Source organism: Pleurodeles waltl, chromosome 9 (assembly GCF_031143425.1).
Source record: "Pleurodeles waltl isolate 20211129_DDA chromosome 9, aPleWal1.hap1.20221129, whole genome shotgun sequence".
NCBI classification, from domain to species: Eukaryota; Metazoa; Chordata; class Amphibia; order Caudata; family Salamandridae; genus Pleurodeles; species Pleurodeles waltl.
The window spans coordinates 176,379,506-176,398,209 of NC_090448.1; positions in this window are offsets into that span (position 1 = coordinate 176,379,506).

The following is an 18,704-nucleotide window of genomic DNA, read 5'->3' on the forward strand; positions in this document are numbered from 1 at the left end:
AAAACTAGAGACCTAGGGGAATCCAAGATGAGGTGACTTGTGTGGCTCGGACCAAGTTCTGTTACTCTGACTCCTTTGCAAACCTTAAAATTTGGCAAAAAAAACACATGTTCCTCACATTTCTGTGGCAGAAAGTTCTGGAATCTGAGAGGAGCCACAAATTTCCTTCCACCCAGCGTTCCCCCAAGTCTCCCGATAAAAATGATACCTCACTTGTGTGGGTAGGCCTAGCGCCCGCGACAGGAAACGCCCCAAAGCGCAACGTGGACACATCCAAATTTTTGAAAGAAAACAGAGGTGTTTTTTGCAAAGTGCCTACCTGTAGATTTTGGCCTCTAGCTCAGCCGGCACCTAGGGAAACCTACCAAACCTGTGCATTTCTGAAAACTAGAGACCTAGGGGAATCCAAGATGAGGTGACTGGTGTGGCTCGGACCAGGTTCTGTAACCCTGAATCCTTTGCAAACCTCAAAATTTGGCTAAAAAAACACATGTTCCTCACATTTCTGTGGCAGAAAGTTCTGGAATCTGAGAGGAGCCACAAATTTCCTTCCACCCAGCGTTCCCCCAAATCTCCCGATAAAAATGATACCTCACTTGTGTGGGTAGGCCTAGCGCCCGCGACAGGAAACACCCCAAAGCGCAACGTGGACACATCCAAATTTTTGAAAGAAAACAGAGGTGTTTTTTGCAAAGTGCCTACCTGTAGATTTTGACCTCTAGCTCAGCCGGCACCTAGGGAAACCTACCAAACCTGTGCATTTCTGAAAACTAGAGACCTAGGGGAATCCAAGATGAGGTGACTTGTGTGGCTCGGACCAAGTTCTGTTACTCTGACTCCTTTGCAAACCTCAAAATTTGGCTAAAAAAACACATGTTCCTCACATTTCTGTGGCAGAAAGTTCTGGAATCTGAGAGGAGCCACAAATTTCCTTCCACCCAGCGTTCCCCCAAGTCTCCCGATAAAAATGATACCTCACTTGTGTGGGTAGGCCTAGCGCCCGCGACAGGAAACGCCCCAAAGCGCAACGTGGACACATCCAAATTTTTGAAAGAAAACAGAGGTGTTTTTTGCAAAGTGCCTACCTGTAGATTTTGGCCTCTAGCTCAGCCGGCACCTAGGGAAACCTACCAAACCTGTGCACTTCTGAAAAGTAGAGACCTAGGGGAATCCAAGATGGGGTGACTTGTGTGGCTCGGACCAGGTTCTGTTACCCTGAATCCTTTGCAAACCTCAAAATTTGGCTAAAAAAACACATGTTCCTCACATTTCTGTGGCAGAAAGTTCTGGAATCTGAGAGGAGCCACAAATTTCCTTCCACCCAGCTTTCCCCCAAGTCTCCCGATAAAAATGATACCTCACTTGTGTGGGTAGGCCTAGCGCCCGCAACAGGAAACGCCCCAAAGCGCAACGTGGACACATCCAAATTTTTGAAAGAAAACAGAGGTGTTTTTTGCAAAGTGCCTACCTGTAGATTTTGGCCTCTAGCTCAGCCGGCACCTAGGGAAACCTACCAAACCTGTGCATTTCTGAAAACTAGAGACCTAGGGGAATCCAAGATGGGGTGACTTGTGTGGCTCGGACCAGGTTCGTTACCCTGAATCCTTTGAAAACCTCGAAATTTGGTTAAAAAAACACATGTTCCTCACATTTCTGTGGCAGAAAGTTCTGGAATCTGAGAGGAGCCACAAATTTCCTTCCACCTAGCTTTCCCCCAAGTCTCCCGATAAAAATGATACCTCACTTGTGTGGGTAGGCTTAGCGCCCGCGACAGGAAGCGCCCCAAAGCGCAACGTGGACACATCCAAATTTTTGAAAGAAAACAGAGGTGTTTTTTGCAAAGTGCCTACCTGTAGATTTTGACCTCTAGCTCAGGCGGCACCTAGGGAAACCTACCAAACCTGTGCATTTCTGAAAACTAGAGACCTAGGGGAATCCAAGATGAGGTGACTTGTGTGGCTCGGACCAAGTTCTGTTACTCTGACTCCTTTGCAAACCTTAAAATTTGGCTAAAAAAACACATGTTCCTCACATTTCTGTGGCAGAAAGTTCTGGAATCTGAGAGGAGCCACAAATTTCCTTCCACCCAGAGTTCCCCCAAGTCTCCCGATAAAAATGATACCTCACTTGTGTGGGTAGGCCTAGCGCCCGCGACAGGAAACGCCCCAAAGCGCAACGTGGACACATCCAAATTTTTGAAAGAAAACAGAGGTGTTTTTTGCAAAGTGCCTACCTGTAGATTTTGGCCTCTAGCTCAGCCGGCACCTAGGGAAACCTACCAAACCTGTGCATTTCTGAAAACTAGAGACCTAGGGGAATCCAAGATGAGGTGACTGGTGTGGCTCGGACCAGGTTCTGTAACCCTGAATCCTTTGCAAACCTCAAAATTTGGCTAAAAAAACACATGTTCCTCACATTTCTGTGGCAGAAAGTTCTGGAATCTGAGAGGAGCCACAAATTTCCTTCCACCCAGCGTTCCCCCAAATCTCCCGATAAAAATGATACCTCACTTGTGTGGGTAGGCCTAGCGCCCGCGACAGGAAACACCCCAAAGCGCAACGTGGACACATCCAAATTTTTGAAAGAAAACAGAGGTGTTTTTTGCAAAGTGCCTACCTGTAGATTTTGACCTCTAGCTCAGCCGGCACCTAGGGAAACCTACCAAACCTGTGCATTTCTGAAAACTAGAGACCTAGGGGAATCCAAGATGAGGTGACTTGTGTGGCTCGGACCAAGTTCTGTTACTCTGACTCCTTTGCAAACCTCAAAATTTGGCTAAAAAAACACATGTTCCTCACATTTCTGTGGCAGAAAGTTCTGGAATCTGAGAGGAGCCACAAATTTCCTTCCACCCAGCGTTCCCCCAAGTCTCCCGATAAAAATGATACCTCACTTGTGTGGGTAGGCCTAGCGCCCGCGACAGGAAACGCCCCAAAGCGCAACGTGGACACATCCAAATTTTTGAAAGAAAACAGAGGTGTTTTTTGCAAAGTGCCTACCTGTAGATTTTGGCCTCTAGCTCAGCCGGCACCTAGGGAAACCTACCAAACCTGTGCACTTCTGAAAAGTAGAGACCTAGGGGAATCCAAGATGGGGTGACTTGTGTGGCTCGGACCAGGTTCTGTTACCCTGAATCCTTTGCAAACCTCAAAATTTGGCTAAAAAAACACATGTTCCTCACATTTCTGTGGCAGAAAGTTCTGGAATCTGAGAGGAGCCACAAATTTCCTTCCACCCAGCTTTCCCCCAAGTCTCCCGATAAAAATGATACCTCACTTGTGTGGGTAGGCCTAGCGCCCGCAACAGGAAACGCCCCAAAGCGCAACGTGGACACATCCAAATTTTTGAAAGAAAACAGAGGTGTTTTTTGCAAAGTGCCTACCTGTAGATTTTGACCTCTAGCTCAGCTGGCACCTAGGGAAACCTACCAAACCTGTGCATTTCTGAAAACTAGAGACCTAGGGGAATCCAAGATGAGGTGACTTGTGTGGCTCGGACCAAGTTCTGTTACCCTGAATCCTTTGCAAACCTCAAAATTTGGCTAAAAAAACACATGTTCCTCACATTTCTGTGGCAGAAAGTTCTGGAATCTGAGAGGAGCCACAAATTCCCTTCCACCCAGCGTTCCCCCAAGTCTTCCGATAAAAATGATACCTCACTTGTGTGGGTAGGCCTAGCGCCCGCGACAGGAAACGCCCCAAAGCGCATCGTGGACACATCCACATTTTTTAAAGAAAACAGAGGTGTTTTTTGCAAAGTGCCTACCTGTAGATTTTGGCCTCTAGCTCAGCCGGCACCTAGGGAAACCTACCAAACCTGTGCATTTCTGAAAACTAGAGACCTAGGGGAATCCAAGATGAGGTGACTTGTGTGGCTCGGACCAAGTTCTGTTACTCTGACTCCTTTGCAAACCTCAAAATTTGGCTAAAAAAACACATGTTCCTCACATTTCTGTGGCAGAAAGTTCTGGAATCTGAGAGGAGCCACAAATTTCCTTCCACCCAGCGTTCCCCCAAGTCTCCCGATAAAAATGATACCTCACTTGTGTGGGTAGGCCTAGCGCCCGCGACAGAAAACACCCCAAAGCGCAACGTGGACACATCCAAATTTTTTAAAGAAAACAGAGGTGTTTTTTGCAAAGTGCCTACCTGTAGATTTTGGCCTCTAGCTCAGCCGGCACCTAGGGAAACCTACCAAACCTGTGCACTTCTGAAAAGTAGAGACCTAGGGGAATCCAAGATGGGGTGACTTGTGTGGCTCGGACCAGGTTCTGTAACCCTGAATCCTTTGCAAACCTCAAAATTTGGCTAAAAAAACACATGTTCCTCACATTTCTGTGGCAGAAAGTTCTGGAATCTGAGAGGAGCCACAAATTTCCTTCCACCCAGCGTTCCCCCAAATCTCCCGATAAAAATGATACCTCACTTGTGTGGGTAGGCCTAGCGCCCGCGACAGGAAACACCCCAAAGCGCAACGTGCACACATCCAAATTTTTGAAAGAAAACAGAGGTGTTTTTTGCAAAGTGCCTACCTGTAGATTTTGACCTCTAGCTCAGCCGGCACCTAGGGAAACCTACCAAACCTGTGCATTTCTGAAAACTAGAGACCTAGGGGAATCCAAGATGAGGTGACTTGTGTGGCTCGGACCAAGTTCTGTTACTCTGACTCCTTTGCAAACCTCAAAATTTGGCTAAAAAAACACATGTTCCTCACATTTCTGTGGCAGAAAGTTCTGGAATCTGAGAGGAGCCACAAATTCCCTTCCACCCAGCGTTCCCCCAAGTCTTCCGATAAAAATGATACCTCACTTGTGTGGGTAGGCCTAGCGCCCGCGACAGGAAACGCCCCAAAGCGCATCGTGGACACATCCAAATTTTTTAAAGAAAACAGAGGTGTTTTTTGCAAAGTGCCTACCTGTAGATTTTGGCCTCTAGCTCAGCCGGCACCTAGGGAAACCTACCAAACCTGTGCATTTCTGAAAACTAGAGACCTAGGGGAATCCAAGATGAGGTGACTTGTGTGGCTCGGACCAAGTTCTGTTACTCTGACTACTTTGCAAACCTCAAAATTTGGCTAAAAAAACACATGTTCCTCACATTTCTGTGGCAGAAAGTTCTGGAATCTGAGAGGAGCCACAAATTTCCTTCCACCCAGCGTTCCCCCAAGTCTCCCGATAAAAATGATACCTCACTTGTGTGGGTAGGCCTAGCGCCCGCGACAGAAAACGCCCCAAAGCGCAACGTGGACACATCCAAATTTTTTTAAGAAAACAGAGGTGTTTTTTGCAAAGTGCCTACCTGTAGATTTTGGCCTCTAGCTCAGCCGGCACCTAGGGAAACCTACCAAACCTGTGCATTTCTGAAAACTAGAGACCTAGGGGAATCCAAGATGGGGTGACTTGTGTGGCTCGGACCAGGTTCTGTTACCCTGAATCCTTTGAAAACCTCGAAATTTGGTTAAAAAAACACATGTTCCTCACATTTCTGTGGCAGAAAGTTCTGGAATCTGAGAGGAGCCACAAATTTCCTTCCACCTAGCTTTCCCCCAAGTCTCCCGATAAAAATGATACCTCACTTGTGTGGGTAGGCCTAGCGCCCGCGACAGGAAACGCCCCAAAGCGCAACGTGGACACATCCAAATTTTTGAAAGAAAACAGAGGTGTTTTTTGCAAAGTGCCTACCTGTAGATTTTGACCTCTAGCTCAGGCGGCACCTAGGGAAACATACCAAACCTGTGCATTTCTGAAAACTAGAGACCTAGGGGAATCCAAGATGAGGTGACTTGTGTGGCTCGGACCAAGTTCTGTTACTCTGACTCCTTTGCAAACCTTAAAATTTGGCAAAAAAAACACATGTTCCTCACATTTCTGTGGCAGAAAGTTCTGGAATCTGAGAGGAGCCACAAATTTCCTTCCACCCAGCGTTCCCCCAAGTCTCCCGATAAAAATGATACCTCACTTGTGTGGGTAGGCCTAGCGCCCGCGACAGGAAACGCCCCAAAGCGCAACGTGGACACATCCAAATTTTTTAAAGAAAACAGAGGTGTTTTTTGCAAAGTGCCTACCTGTAGATTTTGGCCTCTAGCTCAGCCGGCACCTAGGGAAACCTACCAAACCTGTGCATTTCTGAAAACTAGAGACCTAGGGGAATCCAAGATGAGGTGACTGGTGTGGCTCGGACCAGGTTCTGTAACCCTGAATCCTTTGCAAACCTCAAAATTTGGCTAAAAAAACACATGTTCCTCACATTTCTGTGGTAGAAAGTTCTGGAATCTGAGAGGAGCCACAAATTTCCTTCCACCCAGCGTTCCCCCAAATCTCCCGATAAAAATGATACCTCACTTGTGTGGGTAGGCCTAGCGCCCGCGACAGGAAACACCCCAAAGCGCAACGTGGACACATCCAAATTTTTGAAAGAAAACAGAGGTGTTTTTTGCAAAGTGCCTACCTGTAGATTTTGACCTCTAGCTCAGCCGGCACCTAGGGAAACCTACCAAACCTGTGCATTTCTGAAAACTAGAGACCTAGGGGAATCCAAGATGAGGTGACTTGTGTGGCTCGGACCAAGTTCTGTTACTCTGACTCCTTTGCAAACCTCAAAATTTGGCTAAAAAAACACATGTTCCTCACATTTCTGTGGCAGAAAGTTCTGGAATCTGAGAGGAGACACAAATTTCCTTCCACCCAGCGTTCCCCCAAGTCTCCCGATAAAAATGATACCTCACTTGTGTGGGTAGGCCTAGCGCCCGCGACAGGAAACGCCCCAAAGCGCAACGTGGACACATCCAAATTTTTGAAAGAAAACAGAGGTGTTTTTTGCAAAGTGCCTACCTGTAGATTTTGGCCTCTAGCTCAGCCGGCACCTAGGGAAACCTACCAAACCTGTGCACTTCTGAAAAGTAGAGACCTAGGGGAATCCAAGATGGGGTGACTTGTGTGGCTCGGACCAGGTTCTGTTACCCTGAATCCTTTGCAAACCTCAAAATTTGGCTAAAAAAACACATGTTCCTCACATTTCTGTGGCAGAAAGTTCTGGAATCTGAGAGGAGCCACAAATTTCCTTCCACCCAGCTTTCCCCCAAGTCTCCCGATAAAAATGATACCTCACTTGTGTGGGTAGGCCTAGCGCCCGCAACAGGAAACACCCCAAAGCGCAACGTGGACACATCCAAATTTTTGAAAGAAAACAGAGGTGTTTTTTGCAAAGTGCCTACCTGTAGATTTTGGCCTCTAGCTCAGCCGGCACCTAGGGAAACCTACCAAACCTGTGCATTTCTGAAAACTAGAGACCTAGGGGAATCCAAGATGGGGTGACTTGTGTGGCTCGGACCAGGTTCTGTTACCCTGAATCCTTTGAAAACCTCGAAATTTGGTTAAAAAAACACATGTTCCTCACATTTCTGTGGCAGAAAGTTCTGGAATCTGAGAGGAGCCACAAATTTCCTTCCACCTAGCTTTCCCCCAAGTCTCCCGATAAAAATGATACCTCACTTGTGTGGGTAGGCTTAGCGCCCGCGACAGGAAACGCCCCAAAGCGCAACGTGGACACATCCAAATTTTTGAAAGAAAACAGAGGTGTTTTTTGCAAAGTGCCTACCTGTAGATTTTGACCTCTAGCTCAGGCGGCACCTAGGGAAACCTACCAAACCTGTGCATTTCTGAAAACTAGAGACCTAGGGGAATCCAAGATGAGGTGACTTGTGTGGCTCGGACCAAGTTCTGTTACTCTGACTCCTTTGCAAACCTTAAAATTTGGCTAAAAAAACACATGTTCCTCACATTTCTGTGGCAGAAAGTTCTGGAATCTGAGAGGAGCCACAAATTTCCTTCCACCCAGCGTTCCCCCAAGTCTCCCGATAAAAATGATACCTCACTTGTGTGGGTAGGCCTAGCGCCCGCGACAGGAAACGCCCCAAAGCGCAACGTGGACACATCCAAATTTTTGAAAGAAAACAGAGGTGTTTTTTGCAAAGTGCCTACCTGTAGATTTTGGCCTCTAGCTCAGCCGGCACCTAGGGAAACCTACCAAACCTGTGCATTTCTGAAAACTAGAGACCTAGGGGAATCCAAGATGAGGTGACTGGTGTGGCTCGGACCAGGTTCTGTAACCCTGAATCCTTTGCAAACCTCAAAATTTGGCTAAAAAAACACATGTTCCTCACATTTCTGTGGCAGAAAGTTCTGGAATCTGAGAGGAGCCACAAATTTCCTTCCACCCAGCGTTCCCCCAAATCTCCCGATAAAAATGATACCTCACTTGTGTGGGTAGGCCTAGCGCCCGCGACAGGAAACACCCCAAAGCGCAACGTGGACACATCCAAATTTTTGAAAGAAAACAGAGGTGTTTTTTGCAAAGTGCCTACCTGTAGATTTTGACCTCTAGCTCAGCCGGCACCTAGGGAAACCTACCAAACCTGTGCATTTCTGAAAACTAGAGACCTAGGGGAATCCAAGATGAGGTGACTTGTGTGGCTCGGACCAAGTTCTGTTACTCTGACTCCTTTGCAAACCTCAAAATTTGGCTAAAAAAACACATGTTCCTCACATTTCTGTGGCAGAAAGTTCTGGAATCTGAGAGGAGCCACAAATTTCCTTCCACCCAGCGTTCCCCCAAGTCTCCCGATAAAAATGATACCTCACTTGTGTGGGTAGGCCTAGCGCCCGCGACAGGAAACGCCCCAAAGCACAACGTGGACACATCCAAATTTTTGAAAGAAAACAGAGGTGTTTTTTGCAAAGTGCCTACCTGTAGATTTTGGCCTCTAGCTCAGCCGGCACCTAGGGAAACCTACCAAACCTGTGCACTTCTGAAAAGTAGAGACCTAGGGGAATCCAAGATGGGGTGACTTGTGTGGCTCGGACCAGGTTCTGTTACCCTGAATCCTTTGCAAACCTCAAAATTTGGCTAAAAAAACACATGTTCCTCACATTTCTGTGGCAGAAAGTTCTGGAATCTGAGAGGAGCCACAAATTTCCTTCCACCCAGCTTTCCCCCAAGTCTCCCGATAAAAATGATACCTCACTTGTGTGGGTAGGCCTAGCGCCCGCAACAGGAAACGCCCCAAAGCGCAACGTGGACACATCCAAATTTTTGAAAGAAAACAGAGGTGTTTTTTGCAAAGTGCCTACCTGTAGATTTTGACCTCTAGCTCAGCCGGCACCTAGGGAAACCTACCAAACCTGTGCATTTCTGAAAACTAGAGACCTAGGGGAATCCAAGATGAGGTGACTTGTGTGGCTCGGACCAAGTTCTGTTACCCTGAATCCTTTGCAAACCTCAAAATTTGGCTAAAAAAACACATGTTCCTCACATTTCTGTGGCAGAAAGTTCTGGAATCTGAGAGGAGCCACAAATTCCCTTCCACCCAGCGTTCCCCCAAGTCTTCCGATAAAAATGATACCTCACTTGTGTGGGTAGGCCTAGCGCCCGCGACAGGAAACGCCCCAAAGCGCATCGTGGACACATCCACATTTTTTAAAGAAAACAGAGGTGTTTTTTGCAAAGTGCCTACCTGTAGATTTTGGCCTCTAGCTCAGCCGGCACCTAGGGAAACCTACCAAACCTGTGCATTTCTGAAAACTAGAGACCTAGGGGAATCCAAGATGAGGTGACTTGTGTGGCTCGGACCAAGTTCTGTTACTCTGACTCCTTTGCAAACCTCAAAATTTGGCTAAAAAAACACATGTTCCTCACATTTCTGTGGCAGAAAGTTCTGGAATCTGAGAGGAGCCACAAATTTCCTTCCACCCAGCGTTCCCCCAAGTCTCCCGATAAAAATGATACCTCACTTGTGTGGGTAGGCCTAGCGCCCGCGACAGAAAACGCCCCAAAGCGCAACGTGGACACATCCAAATTTTTTAAAGAAAACAGAGGTGTTTTTTGCAAAGTGCCTACCTGTAGATTTTGGCCTCTAGCTCAGCCGGCACCTAGGGAAACCTACCAAACCTGTGCACTTCTGAAAAGTAGAGACCTAGGGGAATCCAAGATGGGGTGACTTGTGTGGCTCGGACCAGGTTCTGTAACCCTGAATCCTTTGCAAACCTCAAAATTTGGCTAAAAAAACACATGTTCCTCACATTTCTGTGGCAGAAAGTTCTGGAATCTGAGAGGAGCCACAAATTTCCTTCCACCCAGCGTTCCCCCAAGTCTCCCGATAAAAATGATACCTCACTTGTGTGGGTAGGCCTAGCGCCCGCGACAGAAAACGCCCCAAAGCGCAACGTGGACACATCCAAATTTTTTAAAGAAAACAGAGGTGTTTTTTGCAAAGTGCCTACCTGTAGATTTTGGCCTCTAGCTCAGCCGGCACCTAGGGAAACCTACCAAACCTGTGCACTTCTGAAAAGTAGAGACCTAGGGGAATCCAAGATGGGGTGACTTGTGTGGCTCGGACCAGGTTCTGTAACCCTGAATCCTTTGCAAACCTCAAAATTTGGCTAAAAAAACACATGTTCCTCACATTTCTGTGGCAGAAAGTTCTGGAATCTGAGAGGAGCCACAAATTTCCTTCCACCCAGCGTTCCCCCAAATCTCCCGATAAAAATGATACCTCACTTGTGTGGGTAGGCCTAGCGCCCGCGACAGGAAACACCCCAAAGCGCAACGTGGACACATCCAAATTTTTGAAAGAAAACAGAGGTGTTTTTTGCAAAGTGCCTACCTGTAGATTTTGACCTCTAGCTCAGCCGGCACCTAGGGAAACCTACCAAACCTGTGCATTTCTGAAAACTAGAGACCTAGGGGAATCCAAGATGAGGTGACTTGTGTGGCTCGGACCAAGTTCTGTTACTCTGACTCCTTTGCAAACCTCAAAATTTGGCTAAAAAAACACATGTTCCTCACATTTCTGTGGCAGAAAGTTCTGGAATCTGAGAGGAGCCACAAATTCCCTTCCACCCAGCGTTCCCCCAAGTCTTCCGATAAAAATGATACCTCACTTGTGTGGGTAGGCCTAGCGCCCGCGACAGGAAACGCCCCAAAGCGCATCGTGGACACATCCAAATTTTTTAAAGAAAACAGAGGTGTTTTTTGCAAAGTGCCTACCTGTAGATTTTGGCCTCTAGCTCAGCCGGCACCTAGGGAAACCTACCAAACCTGTGCATTTCTGAAAACTAGAGACCTAGGGGAATCCAAGATGAGGTGACTTGTGTGGCTCGGACCAAGTTCTGTTACTCTGACTACTTTGCAAACCTCAAAATTTGGCTAAAAAAACACATGTTCCTCACATTTCTGTGGCAGAAAGTTCTGGAATCTGAGAGGAGCCACAAATTTCCTTCCACCCAGCGTTCCCCCAAGTCTCCCGATAAAAATGATACCTCACTTGTGTGGGTAGGCCTAGCGCCCGCGACAGAAAACGCCCCAAAGCGCAACGTGGACACATCCAAATTTTTTAAAGAAAACAGAGGTGTTTTTTGCAAAGTGCCTACCTGTAGATTTTGGCCTCTAGCTCAGCCGGCACCTAGGGAAACCTACCAAACCTGTGCATTTCTGAAAACTAGAGACCTAGGGGAATCCAAGATGAGGTGACTTGTGTGGCTCGGACCAAGTTCTGTTACTCTGACTCCTTTGCAAACCTTAAAATTTGGCAAAAAAAACACATGTTCCTCACATTTCTGTGGCAGAAAGTTCTGGAATCTGAGAGGAGCCACAAATTTCCTTCCACCCAGCGTTCCCCCAAGTCTCCCGATAAAAATGATACCTCACTTGTGTGGGTAGGCCTAGCGCCCGCGACAGGAAACGCCCCAAAGCGCAACGTGGACACATCCAAATTTTTGAAAGAAAACAGAGGTGTTTTTTGCAAAGTGCCTACCTGTAGATTTTGGCCTCTAGCTCAGCCGGCACCTAGGGAAACCTACCAAACCTGTGCATTTCTGAAAACTAGAGACCTAGGGGAATCCAAGATGAGGTGACTGGTGTGGCTCGGACCAGGTTCTGTAACCCTGAATCCTTTGCAAACCTCAAAATTTGGCTAAAAAAACACATGTTCCTCACATTTCTGTGGCAGAAAGTTCTGGAATCTGAGAGGAGCCACAAATTTCCTTCCACCCAGCGTTCCCCCAAATCTCCCGATAAAAATGATACCTCACTTGTGTGGGTAGGCCTAGCGCCCGCGACAGGAAACACCCCAAAGCGCAACGTGGACACATCCAAATTTTTGAAAGAAAACAGAGGTGTTTTTTGCAAAGTGCCTACCTGTAGATTTTGACCTCTAGCTCAGCCGGCACCTAGGGAAACCTACCAAACCTGTGCATTTCTGAAAACTAGAGACCTAGGGGAATCCAAGATGAGGTGACTTGTGTGGCTCGGACCAAGTTCTGTTACTCTGACTCCTTTGCAAACCTCAAAATTTGGCTAAAAAAACACATGTTCCTCACATTTCTGTGGCAGAAAGTTCTGGAATCTGAGAGGAGCCACAAATTTCCTTCCACCCAGCGTTCCCCCAAATCTCCCGATAAAAATGATACCTCACTTGTGTGGGTAGGCCTAGCGCCCGCGACAGGAAACACCCCAAAGCGCAACGTGGACACATCCAAATTTTTGAAAGAAAACAGAAGTGTTTTTTGCAAAGTGCCTACCTGTAGATTTTGACCTCTAGCTCAGCCGGCACCTAGGGAAACCTACCAAACCTGTGCATTTCTGAAAACTAGAGACCTAGGGGAATCCAAGATGAGGTGACTTGTGTGGCTCGGACCAAGTTCTGTTACTCTGACTCCTTTGCAAACCTCAAAATTTGGCTAAAAAAACACATGTTCCTCACATTTCTGTGGCAGAAAGTTCTGGAATCTGAGAGGAGCCACAAATTTCCTTCCACCCAGCGTTCCCCCAAGTCTCCCGATAAAAATGATACCTCACTTGTGTGGGTAGGCCTAGCGCCCGCGACAGGAAACGCCCCAAAGCGCAACGTGGACACATCCAAATTTTTGAAAGAAAACAGAGGTGTTTTTTGCAAAGTGCCTACCTGTAGATTTTGGCCTCTAGCTCAGCCGGCACCTAGGGAAACCTACCAAACCTGTGCACTTCTGAAAAGTAGAGACCTAGGGGAATCCAAGATGGGGTGACTTGTGTGGCTCGGACCAGGTTCTGTTACCCTGAATCCTTTGCAAACCTCAAAATTTGGCTAAAAAAACACATGTTCCTCACATTTCTGTGGCAGAAAGTTCTGGAATCTGAGAGGAGCCACAAATTTCCTTCCACCCAGCTTTCCCCCAAGTCTCCCGATAAAAATGATACCTCACTTGTGTGGGTAGGCCTAGCGCCCGCAACAGGAAACGCCCCAAAGCGCAACGTGGACACATCCAAATTTTTGAAAGAAAACAGAGGTGTTTTTTGCAAAGTGCCTACCTGTAGATTTTGGCCTCTAGCTCAGCCGGCACCTAGGGAAACCTACCAAACCTGTGCATTTCTGAAAACTAGAGACCTAGGGGAATCCAAGATGGGGTGACTTGTGTGGCTCGGACCAGGTTCTGTTACCCTGAATCCTTTGAAAACCTCGAAATTTGGTTAAAAAAACACATGTTCCTCACATTTCTGTGGCAGAAAGTTCTGGAATCTGAGAGGAGCCACAAATTTCCTTCCACCTAGCTTTCCCCCAAGTCTCCCGATAAAAATGATACCTCACTTGTGTGGGTAGGCTTAGCGCCCGCGACAGGAAACGCCCCAAAGCGCAACGTGGACACATCCAAATTTTTGAAAGAAAACAGAGGTGTTTTTTGCAAAGTGCCTACCTGTAGATTTTGACCTCTAGCTCAGGCGGCACCTAGGGAAACCTACCAAACCTGTGCATTTCTGAAAACTAGAGACCTAGGGGAATCCAAGATGAGGTGACTTGTGTGGCTCGGACCAAGTTCTGTTACTCTGACTCCTTTGCAAACCTAAAAATTTGGCTAAAAAAACACATGTTCCTCACATTTCTGTGGCAGAAAGTTCTGGAATCTGAGAGGAGCCACAAATTTCCTTCCACCCAGCGTTCCCCCAAGTCTCCCGATAAAAATGATACCTCACTTGTGTGGGTAGGCCTAGCGCCCGCGACAGGAAACGCCCCAAAGCGCAACGTGGACACATCCAAATTTTTGAAAGAAAACAGAGGTGTTTTTTGCAAAGTGCCTACCTGTAGATTTTGGCCTCTAGCTCAGCCGGCACCTAGGGAAACCTACCAAACCTGTGCATTTCTGAAAACTAGAGACCTAGGGGAATCCAAGATGAGGTGACTGGTGTGGCTCGGACCAGGTTCTGTAACCCTGAATCCTTTGCAAACCTCAAAATTTGGCTAAAAAAACACATGTTCCTCACATTTCTGTGGCAGAAAGTTCTGGAATCTGAGAGGAGCCACAAATTTCCTTCCACCCAGCGTTCCCCCAAATCTCCCGATAAAAATGATACCTCACTTGTGTGGGTAGGCCTAGCGCCCGCAACAGGAAACACCCCAAAGCGCAACGTGGACACATCCAAATTTTTGAAAGAAAACAGAGGTGTTTTTTGCAAAGTGCCTACCTGTAGATTTTGACCTCTAGCTCAGCCGGCACCTAGGGAAACCTACCAAACCTGTGCATTTCTGAAAACTAGAGACCTAGGGGAATCCAAGATGAGGTGACTTGTGTGGCTCGGACCAAGTTCTGTTACTCTGACTCCTTTGCAAACCTCAAAATTTGGCTAAAAAAACACATGTTCCTCACATTTCTGTGGCAGAAAGTTCTGGAATCTGAGAGGAGCCACAAATTTCCTTCCACCCAGCGTTCCCCCAAGTCTCCCGATAAAAATGATACCTCACTTGTGTGGGTAGGCCTAGCGCCCGCGACAGGAAACGCCCCAAAGCACAACGTGGACACATCCAAATTTTTGAAAGAAAACAGAGGTGTTTTTTGCAAAGTGCCTACCTGTAGATTTTGGCCTCTAGCTCAGCCGGCACCTAGGGAAACCTACCAAACCTGTGCACTTCTGAAAAGTAGAGACCTAGGGGAATCCAAGATGGGGTGACTTGTGTGGCTCGGACCAGGTTCTGTTACCCTGAATCCTTTGCAAACCTCAAAATTTGGCTAAAAAAACACATGTTCCTCACATTTCTGTGGCAGAAAGTTCTGGAATCTGAGAGGAGCCACAAATTTCCTTCCACCCAGCTTTCCCCCAAGTCTCCCGATAAAAATGATACCTCACTTGTGTGGGTAGGCCTAGCGCCCGCAACAGGAAACGCCCCAAAGCGCAACGTGGACACATCCAAATTTTTGAAAGATAACAGAGGTGTTTTTTGCAAAGTGCCTACCTGTAGATTTTGACCTCTAGCTCAGCCGGCACCTAGGGAAACCTACCAAACCTGTGCATTTCTGAAAACTAGAGACCTAGGGGAATCCAAGATGAGGTGACTTGTGTGGCTCGGACCAAGTTCTGTTACCCTGAATCCTTTGCAAACCTCAAAATTTGGCTAAAAAAACACATGTTCCTCACATTTCTGTGGCAGAAAGTTCTGGAATCTGAGAGGAGCCACAAATTCCCTTCCACCCAGCGTTCCCCCAAGTCTTCCGATAAAAATGATACCTCACTTGTGTGGGTAGGCCTAGCGCCCGCGACAGGAAACGCCCCAAAGCGCATCGTGGACACATCCACATTTTTTAAAGAAAACAGAGGTGTTTTTTGCAAAGTGCCTACCTGTAGATTTTGGCCTCTAGCTCAGCCGGCACCTAGGGAAACCTACCAAACCTGTGCATTTCTGAAAACTAGAGACCTAGGGGAATCCAAGATGAGGTGACTTGTGTGGCTCGGACCAAGTTCTGTTACTCTGACTCCTTTGCAAACCTCAAAATTTGGCTAAAAAAACACATGTTCCTCACATTTCTGTGGCAGAAAGTTCTGGAATCTGAGAGGAGCCACAAATTTCCTTCCACCCAGCGTTCCCCCAAGTCTCCCGATAAAAATGATACCTCACTTGTGTGGGTAGGCCTAGCGCCCGCGACAGAAAACGCCCCAAAGCGCAACGTGGACACATCCAAATTTTTTAAAGAAAACAGAGGTGTTTTTTGCAAAGTGCCTACCTGTAGATTTTGGCCTCTAGCTCAGCCGGCACCTAGGGAAACCTACCAAACCTGTGCACTTCTGAAAAGTAGAGACCTAGGGGAATCCAAGATGGGGTGACTTGTGTGGCTCGGACCAGGTTCTGTAACCCTGAATCCTTTGCAAACCTCAAAATTTGGCTAAAAAAACACATGTTCCTCACATTTCTGTGGCAGAAAGTTCTGGAATCTGAGAGGAGCCACAAATTTCCTTCCACCCAGCGTTCCCCCAAATCTCCCGATAAAAATGATACCTCACTTGTGTGGGTAGGCCTAGCGCCCGCGACAGGAAACACCCCAAAGCGCAACGTGGACACATCCAAATTTTTGAAAGAAAACAGAGGTGTTTTTTGCAAAGTGCCTACCTGTAGATTTTGACCTCTAGCTCAGCCGGCACCTAGGGAAACCTACCAAACCTGTGCATTTCTGAAAACTAGAGACCTAGGGGAATCCAAGATGAGGTGACTTGTGTGGCTCGGACCAAGTTCTGTTACTCTGACTCCTTTGCAAACCTCAAAATTTGGCTAAAAAAACACATGTTCCTCACATTTCTGTGGCAGAAAGTTCTGGAATCTGAGAGGAGCCACAAATTCCCTTCCACCCAGCGTTCCCCCAAGTCTTCCGATAAAAATGATACCTCACTTGTGTGGGTAGGCCTAGCGCCCGCGACAGGAAACGCCCCAAAGCGCATCGTGGACACATCCAAATTTTTTAAAGAAAACAGAGGTGTTTTTTGCAAAGTGCCTACCTGTAGATTTTGGCCTCTAGCTCAGCCGGCACCTAGGGAAACCTACCAAACCTGTGCATTTCTGAAAACTAGAGACCTAGGGGAATCCAAGATGAGGTGACTTGTGTGGCTCGGACCAAGTTCTGTTACTCTGACTACTTTGCAAACCTCAAAATTTGGCTAAAAAAACACATGTTCCTCACATTTCTGTGGCAGAAAGTTCTGGAATCTGAGAGGAGCCACAAATTTCCTTCCACCCAGCGTTCCCCCAAGTCTCCCGATAAAAATGATACCTCACTTGTGTGGGTAGGCCTAGCGCCCGCGACAGAAAACGCCCCAAAGCGCAACGTGGACACATCCAAATTTTTTAAAGAAAACAGAGGTGTTTTTTGCAAAGTGCCTACCTGTAGATTTTGGCCTCTAGCTCAGCCGGCACCTAGGGAAACCTACCAAACCTGTGCATTTCTGAAAACTAGAGACCTAGGGGAATCCAAGATGGGGTGACTTGTGTGGCTCGGACCAGGTTCTGTTACCCTGAATCCTTTGAAAACCTCGAAATTTGGTTAAAAAAACACATGTTCCTCACATTTCTGTGGCAGAAAGTTCTGGAATCTGAGAGGAGCCACAAATTTCCTTCCACCTAGCTTTCCCCCAAGTCTCCCGATAAAAATGATACCTCACTTGTGTGGGTAGGCCTAGCGCCCGCGACAGGAAACGCCCCAAAGCGCAACGTGGACACATCCAAATTTTTGAAAGAAAACAGAGGTGTTTTTTGCAAAGTGCCTACCTGTAGATTTTGACCTCTAGCTCAGGCGGCACCTAGGGAAACCTACCAAACCTGTGCATTTCTGAAAACTAGAGACCTAGGGGAATCCAAGATGAGGTGACTTGTGTGGCTCGGACCAAGTTCTGTTACTCTGACTCCTTTGCAAACCTTAAAATTTGGCAAAAAAAACACATGTTCCTCACATTTCTGTGGCAGAAAGTTCTGGAATCTGAGAGGAGCCACAAATTTCCTTCCACCCAGCGTTCCCCCAAGTCTCCCGATAAAAATGATACCTCACTTGTGTGGGTAGGCCTAGCGCCCGCGACAGGAAACGCCCCAAAGCGCAACGTGGACACATCCAAATTTTTGAAAGAAAACAGAGGTGTTTTTTGCAAAGTGCCTACCTGTAGATTTTGGCCTCTAGCTCAGCCGGCACCTAGGGAAACCTACCAAACCTGTGCATTTCTGAAAACTAGAGACCTAGGGGAATCCAAGATGAGGTGACTGGTGTGGCTCGGACCAGGTTCTGTAACCCTGAATCCTTTGCAAACCTCAAAATTTGGCTAAAAAAACACATGTTCCTCACATTTCTGTGGCAGAAAGTTCTGGAATCTGAGAGGAGCCACAAATTTCCTTCCACCCAGCGTTCCCCCAAATCTCCCGATAAAAATGATACCTCACTTGTGTGGGTAGGCCTAGCGCCCGCGACAGGAAACACCCCAAAGCGCAACGTGGACACATCCAAATTTTTGAAAGAAAACAGAGGTGTTTTTTGCAAAGTGCCTACCTGTAGATTTTGACCTCTAGCTCAGCCGGCACCTAGGGAAACCTACCAAACCTGTGCATTTCTGAAAACTAGAGACCTAGGGGAATCCAAGATGAGGTGACTTGTGTGGCTCGGACCAAGTTCTGTTACTCTGACTCCTTTGCAAACCTCAAAATTTGGCTAAAAAAACACATGTTCCTCACATTTCTGTGGCAGAAAGTTCTGGAATCTGAGAGGAGCCACAAATTTCCTTCCACCCAGCGTTCCCCCAAGTCTCCCGATAAAAATGATACCTCACTTGTGTGGGTAGGCCTAGCGCCCGCGACAGGAAACGCCCCAAAGCGCAACGTGGACACATCCAAATTTTTGAAAGAAAACAGAGGTGTTTTTTGCAAAGTGCCTACCT